We start from the raw sequence: 9,137 nt of genomic DNA, 5'->3' as shown, positions 1-9,137 counted from the left end.
CTTCTCACCCTGACCCAGATTTAACCCTACCATTCCATTGAAACTGATCTCGTTGTCACCTCCAATGAACCTCTTTGTTGCCTAACTGAAGAATCAGTTCTGTAGGATGGCATTTGGCACAGCAGTGAAGTCATTGCTTGGGATACCTTCAATCCATGCCAGAAGACCTGGTTTGAGTCCTAATTCCTCTACTTCTGATTCAGCTTCCTGCTAACATACATCGTGAGGTAGCTGGTGATGGCTCAAGTCATTGGGTTCCTGCCACCTATGTGGGAGACCTAGATTAAGTTTTTTTTTTTTTTTAAGATTTATTTTATTTATTTGAAAGAGTTACAGAGAGAGGTAGAGACAGAGAGAGGTCTTCCATCTGCTGGTTCACTCCCCAGATGGCCACAACAGCCGGAGCTGCACAGATCTGAAGCCAGGAGCCAGGAGCTTCCTCCAGGTCTCCCACATGGGTGCAGGTGCCCAAGGACTTAGACCATTTTCTACTGCTTTCCCAGGCCATAGTAGAGAACTGGATTGGAAGTGGAGTAGCCAGGACTAGAACCGGCGCCCATATGGAATGCCAGTGCTTCAGGTCAGGGCTTTCACTCAGTGCGCCACAGCGCCCACCCCCAGATTAAGTTTTGGGCTCCTGGCTTTGACTTGACCAACCCTGGCTGTTGCAGGCAATCGGGGAGTGAACCATTGGATGGAAGACCTCTCTGTCTGTTTCTCTCTCTTTCTCTCTCTGCCATTCAGATAAAAATGAACAGATATAAATTCCTTTAAAAATTAAAAAAGAACCAGTTCTCAATCTTCCTGTTGCTCTTTTCATCCCCTAGACACATAGATTACTTCCTCTTCCTTGAGACATCTCCCTTAGCTCCCAGGGAGAACCAAGCCACCATCTCCAGGTTTTTGTCCAACCTCCCCGAGTACTCCTTTGTACTCAAACTTTTCTTTGCTCTTTGCTCCTTCCCTCCTCAACATCTGAATCTGTTTTTGTACCATTTCTCTTGTGAATTTAATTTACTTCCTTGTTGTTCATATCCCATTCTATGACTTCAAATATCATTCCTATGGTATTGACTTCAAAATACATGTTGTTGCTGAATTAGATTCCTAAATCTAACTGCCTCCTTGACATTTCCTCCTCGCATGTTTAACAATCATCTTATACTTACTATGCCCAAAACAGAGGTCTTGGTCCCTCTTCACCCAACCCAGATTGTTTATTCCTTATTCTTCCTAACTTCAGCTCAATGGCATGGTCAGACTTTTAGTTGCTCAGACCAAAAACTTTGATTTTTAATTCCTTTCTCTATCTTTTTATTTATTTATTTTTGAAAGTCAAAGTTGAGAGAGGGAGAAACAGAGAAAGAGAAATCTTTCATCCGTTTGTTTGCTCCCCAGATGGCCACAATGGCCAGCACTGGGCCAGACTGATCCAGGAGCTTCATTTGGGTCTCTCAAGCAGGTGGCAGGTACCCAAAGACTTGATCTATCTTCTGCTTTTCACAGGTTGTTAGCAGGAAGCCAAACAGGAAGTAGAGCAGCTGGGACAGTATCTGGGACCCATTTGGGTTACTGGCATCACAGGCTGTGGTTTTACCCACTACACCTCAATACCAGCCTCTTCTTTCTTTATCTTATAGTCCACATTCAGTCTGTCAGAAACTGTTCTCTGGAGCTAGCATTGTGGCATGGCAGGTTAAATTGCTGCTTAGGGTGCCTGCACTCCATATCGGGTTGTCAGTTGGAGACCCAGCTCCTCCATTTCCAATCCAGTTCCCTGCTAGTGCGCCTAGGAAAGCTGTGGATGATGACTCAAGTACTTAGGTTACTGCTGCCCCACATGAGAGACCCAGATGGAGTTCTAGATTCCTGGCACCTGGCCAATGCAGCCATTTGGGGAGTGAAGCAGTGGGTGGAAATATCCCTCCTCCCCTTCCCCATTCAAATAAATAAGTAAACCTTTAAAAAATAAAAACTAGGGGCTGGCACTGTGGCCCACTTGGTTAAGCCATCATTGTGGTGCCAGCTTTCCACATGGGTGTTCATTTGAATCCCAGTAGCTCCACTTCCAGTCCACTCCCTGATTAATGACCTGGGAAAAGCAGCAGAAGATCACTCAAGTGCTTGGGCCCCTGTCACCCACAGGGAGACCCAGAAGTTCCTGGCTCCTGGCTTCAGCCTGGCCCAGCCCTGGTACATTGCAGCCATTTGGGCAGTGAATGAGTGGATGGAAGATCTCTCTCCCTGTCTGTCCTTCTCTCTCTCTCTCTTTGTAACTCTGCCTCTCAAATCAATAAGCATATCTTAAGGAGTTGGCACTGTGGTGCAGCAGGTAAAGCCGCTGCCTGGAGTGTCAGCATCCCATATGGGCACCGGTTCAAGTCCTGGCTGCTCCACTTCCGATTCAGCTCCCTGTTGGTGTGCCTGGGAAAGCAGCAGAAGATGGTGCAAGTCCCTGGACCCCTGCACCCATGTGGGAGACCTGGAAGAAGCTCCAGGCTTCGGATTGGGTCAGCTCCAGCCAGCTGTTGAGGTCATTTGGGGGTTGAACCAGTGGATGGAAGACCAACCTCTTCGTCTCTGCCTCTCTGTAACTCTGCCTTTCAAATAAATAAATCTTTATTTTTAAACAAAGTACATGTTAAATAATTAAAAGCCAATCTCCTACTTTCAAATTATATCCAGAACATGACCACACTTCCTCACCTTGATTATTAACACTCTCTTCTGAGCCATTTTAATCTCATGCCTGCAGTATTCCTTTAATTTCCTAGCCAGTCTCTCTACTTCTTCCCTTGTCACCTCAAAATATGAGTCTTTTATTTTTAAATGCAGGTCACATCATATTATTCCTTGATTCAGAAATCCCTCAGTGGCTTTCCTTGTCGATCAAAGTAAAAGTCATTTTTTTCAACATAGTGGCATGCTGTTTGACCTATCGCCTTTGCCTCTCAGAACTCACAGATGACTTCTCTCTTAGCTGTTCCTTCGACTCTGAGGCCTGCCTTGCCCCGCAGCATTTGTGCCAGCTACTCTCTCTCTGGACTGCGTCCCTCATCCTGACTTGCTGTCACATTTCCATGGCTGACTTTCATGTTCCCCTTGACTTTTTGCTTGACGGTAATCTCAGTAAGGCCTCCCCTGACCTATTCTATTTAAATTTGCACCTCCTTCTCCCCAACCTCCCCAAGTCCTCTCCCTTCACTTCTTTTTTCTTGGCAGCATATGTCACTTAACACTTTCTAACAATCTGATTTATTTTGCTTAATGTTTACTCCTCCATTTCCACTAGAATATAAACTCTATGAGGGCAGGGACGTTTGTCTGTTTTGTTCATTGTGACTGTCCCAGAATCCAGAACACTCCTTGTCAACGCTCCATATTCCCTAGATTCCTTCTTCCCGCCTCGTTTTCGTCTGCTTCTCATATTGGGGACGTTCTTCAATTGCTGAGCGATCCTTGGTTGTCTCTGTATGAGGCACCAAAGCAGCTATCTGGAAGCTAGCTGTATGTACATGTGTGTATTTTGTGGTGACTGAGCCACAAAATTGTGATTGGCTCTTCCATGGAGGAAGACATGCTAGTGTCGTTTTTTGTTTTTAAAGATTTTTTATTTATTCATTTGACAGGTAGAGTTACAGACAGTGAGAGGGAGAGACAGAGAGAAAGGTCTTCCTTCCATTGGTTCACCCCCAAATGGCCGCCATGGCCGGCGCTGCGCCGATCCGAAGCCAGGAGCCAGGTGCTTCTCCTGATCTCCCATATGGGTGCAGGGCCCAAGGACTTGGGCCATCCTCCACTGCCTTCCTGGGCCACAGCAGAGAGCTGGCCTGGAAGAGGGGCAACCGGGACAGAATCCGGTGCCCATATGGGATTCAGGCGCCACAGGCGTAGGATTAGCCAAGTGAGCCATGGCACCGGCCTGCTAGTGTCATTAAAAAAAATTTTTTTTTCCCTGGGGCCAGGCCTTTTCTTTCAAAAAGAATCCCCAAGTTTCCTGCCAGGAAGTATTTACCTACCTGACAGTAATCTTGATTAGAGACATAATTGGTCTCATTCCTATAATGCATGTTTTCATTTAATCTCTGTGTTTAGGGCTCCTACTTTCTGATTCTCCTGATGTCCCCAAATTAAATTCTCTTAGTAAGGGGTTAGCATTGTGAGTGAGGTCACCAGCTGCGACGCAGGCATCTCATATGGGCGCCAGGTCCTGGCTGCTCACTTCTGATCCAGCTCCATGCTGATGCCCCTCAGAGGGAAATGGAGGATGGTGCAAGTGCCTGGGCCCCTGCACTCATGTGGGAGACCTGGAGGAAGCTCCTGGTTTTGGTCTGGCCCAGTCCTGGTTGTCATGGCATTTGGGGCGGGAACCCGCAGATGAAAGGCTTCTTGTCTCTCTCTCTCTCTCTCTCTCTCCCCCCCTCCTCCCAAATCTGCCTTTCAAATAAATCTTTAAAAAAATTATCTTAGTAATATAATAGGGAGAAGAAACAGGTGGTGTGGGAATAAAGAGTAGAAGTCACATGGGGTGGGGAATGGGTCTTAGAGTCTACAAAACATTTTACAACGTTTCCGTCAATGGTGGATCACATATACAATACTGTTCCCATAAGATTATATTGCCCAGTGACATCATAGCTGTTTTAGTTTGTGTACTGTCTAATGTCTGCCCAAGAACAAAATTACTTAACAATATTCTCAGAATATCTTTCTGTCATTAAGTAATGCATTATTTAATTTACCAATCACTGCCCTTTCTGCCTTGACTGTCACCTTTGAATCTTGTGGTTCCTCCAAAAACTCTTCTAAAAAGCAGCCATAAACTTTTGTCTCCTCATGTAGCGTTTCTGTTTGGTTTGGCATTGTGGATTTATGCCTCTTTATTTCTTTGCTGTCATTTTAGAGGAGTTTGGGTAGGCAGCAGAGCTGAAAGTGTGCTGTAGATCTACCATACTCTGCAGAAGGGTTGATGACTGCTTTCTGTCTAACTAGGAAAGAATCATATTTATCATTGGGAAAAAACTTTTCTTTTCCTCGATGGATAACACAACAGTGAGGTTTTATTATATAAAGGCAAAGTCCAGGTTATATTTTGAAATGATAACTTGGCAGAAATAAAAGGCAAAATTCCTCTGAATAATCACCCTATAAATCATTGTCTTTATGGGGGAATAGCTACTTCAATAGTGCTTACTTTGGATAATATTATTATTATATTGCCTGGAGAGAGAGAAATTTTATGTTTTCTTTTTATGAGGAAAGAGAAGAACTAGAGATAGAACCTGATCAAGGACACTTCTGCTCAGGGGAGGTTGTGCAGCCCCATCAACTTGGCAGTATTCTAGGCCCATGAATGAGGGGAGAGAAAGGACCCAGCAGAGAAGAGAATAGTTATCACTAAGTCCTGGTTTACTTTTTAAAATTTAAATCTTCTTTTTTAAATTAACATTTCAGTGTTTCTGTTTTATATATTTCTTGAGAAACTGTTAGGTGTGAATCAGATCCCCACAAGGACTAATCACTCCTAGAGTATGTACATAAAACTGAACTTCTAGACAAGCTCATAGGAGGTGTGATTTTTCATGGCCCCACAGTTCTGTTTAGTTAAGCCCTTTTAAAAACCATGCTTTAAGAAGTCCATCCCAACCCTTCGGTTCCTTGTCCACCTCCTCAAACACAGGGTCCAGCCTGCTCCTCTCATGTCACTTTCTTCCCATACTTCTCCCAACTGGGGACCTCAGGTCTCATTCTCCTTTAATAGCTTTGGTACAACTGTGCAAGGCCACAGCTTTGTCCTTTTCTGGTGACAGTTTTTCCACCATGTCTGACAGTGCATCAAGGACTTAAGGGGTACTCTGACTCCCAACAAGTTCAGTTTCTGGCTTACCTCCTCCTAACATGGACCCCATCTTCTGTCCTCATTGTCTCTTTCTTTCTCTGCACTGTGATTGCCTACCATTATCCCCAAGGCTTCAGAACGATTTCCCAAGCATTGCAGCCTACTAAGAGCTTGTTTTGGGGTTCCAAGAAGGGGCCTGTGTCAAAGTCTGGGTTAAACTAGGGAAGGAAGTTGCCTCTGCCCATCAGCATTTCAAAATCTTCCCAATGGCAATAGCAGCATTCCAAGGAATTGCGATAGTCCAGAATTCCAGGAGCTGGCCAGGAACAGGACAATTAGTGTCTTTTTAGACAATAACGCAGGTTTTCCCAACCTGATAATTATAACATCTTGGTCATTGTCTGCCATGAAAGGGATCCCAAATCCTTAGGCCTTTGCCCAAGCCTCAGGTCCAAACCAGATTCCTCACCTATTAAATTTACACGTATTTATCAATATTGCCTGGTAATCCATGAAGTTTCTTAATAATAATTAATCAAAAAATAATAGTGGATCTTGAAACCCATTTGGTACAGTAGCTACATTTTATAGATAGTAATACTGAGGTTCAGAAATAAAATGACTCCTTCAAGGACTTATGGTGAGTAATAACAGAGTATCAAAATCAATGCAGATCCCAATTTTCAGGAAAATGAGGCAATGGTCACTTGACTATACATTTCATATTGACATGACATGGATTGATTAATTCAGGGATTATTGATCTGGCATCTATTCATTTAATCTTTCCACTAGTTACATAAACAATAGGAATAGTTAGGGTGATTCACTAGTAAAATTGGTTTATTTCTACAAATTTAAAAATGCTTTTTTATAATAAGTTCTCAAACCTAAGCTATTGACAGTATGTTTCACATTCTTTCAGGACAGTGTCTGAGGTGATGTCCAAACCAGCATTTTAGTAGAGTATTATTACCTTTACTTTAGGAAACTAGTATGGCTGAAACGAAGACTATTTTCCTGATACTTAAAATACGTCCCTTCCAAATATTTGGATAAAGGCCACATTTTAAGTTTAAAGTGTTATTGTATTCAGAACATAATATTTTATAAGCCCCAGAAAGGGAGTGTCCCACCAAACTGGGAGTCAAGGTTGGAAAGTATAACTGTCAGGGAGAAATGGCTGCGAATATAGTGAATAACTTACGATCAGTTATCTGAGGAGTCTGGTTCGTGATGGGGCTGAGAGCAGACATAGTCACTAGACTGGATTAGGGATGGGAAAACCTGAAATTAAACCTTCCCACTGGGACTGGGTCGAGTATCACTTAATGAGCAGGTATCCAGTCCGACAGACACAGTTGCAGGGCCAGAGGGTTTGAATGACAATTGTGCTGTGACTGGTATATTAATTGAAGGGTTCTCTGAATAGGATTTTTCAAAAGGAGAAGGAAAGAATTTGTCAGTACTCACCTAATCTTCTGTGAGTCAGAGAAACATGAACTGTTGTCTAATGGAAATATTCTCAGGCCAGAGAAAAAAGTGCGTCTACTTTATTTCATAAAGGAAAAAAGCCTCCAAGGTTATCCACTAGCCTATATTCATAATCTTTATGCTCCAACACTCCTTCTGTTGGATTTTACTCTCCAGGGTGACTTTGCCCGTAAGGAGGTCTTCTGTGCAAATCACCCAAACAGGTTGTCTTACAAAGCAGTTCTCTTCTTTTTTAAATTAACATTTCAGTGTTTCTGTTTTATATATTTCTTGAGAAACTGTTAGGTGTGAATCAGATCCCCACAAGGACTAATCACTCCTAGAGTATGTGCATAAAACTGAACTCCTAGACAAGCTCATAGGAGGTGTGATTTTTCATGGTCCCACAGTTCTGTTTAGTTAAGCCCTTTTAAAAACCATGCTTTAAGAAGTCCATCCCAACCCTTCGGTTCCTTGTCCACCTCCTCAAACACAGGGTCCAGCCTGCTCCTCTCATATCACTTTCTTCCCATACTTCTCCCAACTGGGGACCTCAGGTCTCATTCTCCTTTAATAGCTTTGGTACAACTGTGCAAGGCCACAGCTTTGTCCTTTTCCGGTGACAGTTTTTCCACCATGTCTGACAGTGCATCAAGGACTTAAGGGGTACTCTGACTCCCAACAAGTTCAGTTTCTGGCTTACCTCCTCCTAACATGGACCCCATCTTTTGTCCTTATTGTCTGACTGGCTTCCAGATTTCTCCAGAGACAAGGATCCCAGGCAGAGCCTTGCTAGACAGTATATTCTACCTATAATGGTGATGAGCACAGATCCTGGGCTGGGTTGCCTTTGAATCCATGCTCTGCCTTTTGCTAGTTGTAGGATCTTGGGCAAATCACTTCAATCCCTAGGCCTCAGCTTCCTCATTTGATATAGAAATCGTAACAACACCCACTCAGGGCAGTTGTGGCTGAATGAATTAATAAGAATTACTGTGTCTAACACACAAGTGTGTCACATGTGTTAGCTATTTTGATCATTATTGTCCCTCCTCTGAGAAAACGAACACAGAATTTATTGATTGCTTGAATGAGGAAAAGCAAAAGGAATACAAAAAACAAAAAGATCAGTTGGTATTTCAAAATATTTCATTTTACCATAGAGGTAGTTATCAAATCAGCTATATAATGCCATACTTTTGCTTGTAAAATTTAATCTCAATAGTGTGAGTTCTCTACAAATACGAGTGAATGATTTCCACTTCTCTTGTGTGTGTCAATCTCTTCAGCCTAATTTTTTTTCTTTCCAGTAAACTATCAGGATTACCTTTTCCTTAATAAGCTTCAAAACTTCTAAGCGAAGGAAAGGGAAATGTTTAATAGGAAGGTCAAATACTAGCAATGCCTGAATCCAGTAAACCATAAAGAACAGATAGAAAACAGAACTTTGGAATCTTACTGGAAACTAAGTTAATGAATGGGAACCACAGAACACATAGCAAACAACTCCTTGAGTTGCATCAGAATGAAAAACAGAAGTGCTGAACCTGGATCTCCAGGCCAAAATGATTTTGTTAGCACTTAGTAGGGCTAAGTAATCACCTGTTACACACTAGAAACTCCTCCAGAAGGTTTTAAAATAAAAGAAATAATTTGCTTAGGGTATACTTCTTTCCTTTCCTTTTCCTTCCTTTTCTTTTTTTTTTTTTTTAAGAATTAATTATTATTTGAAAGGTAAAGTTGAGAGCGAGAGAAGAGAGGAAGAAACAGAAACAGAGATCTTCCATCCACTGTTTCACTCTCCAAATGGTTGCAACAGCCAGGG

The sequence above is a fragment of the Lepus europaeus genome, chromosome 16 (assembly GCF_033115175.1).
Source record: "Lepus europaeus isolate LE1 chromosome 16, mLepTim1.pri, whole genome shotgun sequence".
In the NCBI taxonomy this organism is placed as follows: Eukaryota; Metazoa; Chordata; class Mammalia; order Lagomorpha; family Leporidae; genus Lepus; species Lepus europaeus.
This window is presented reverse-complemented; position numbering follows the sequence as displayed.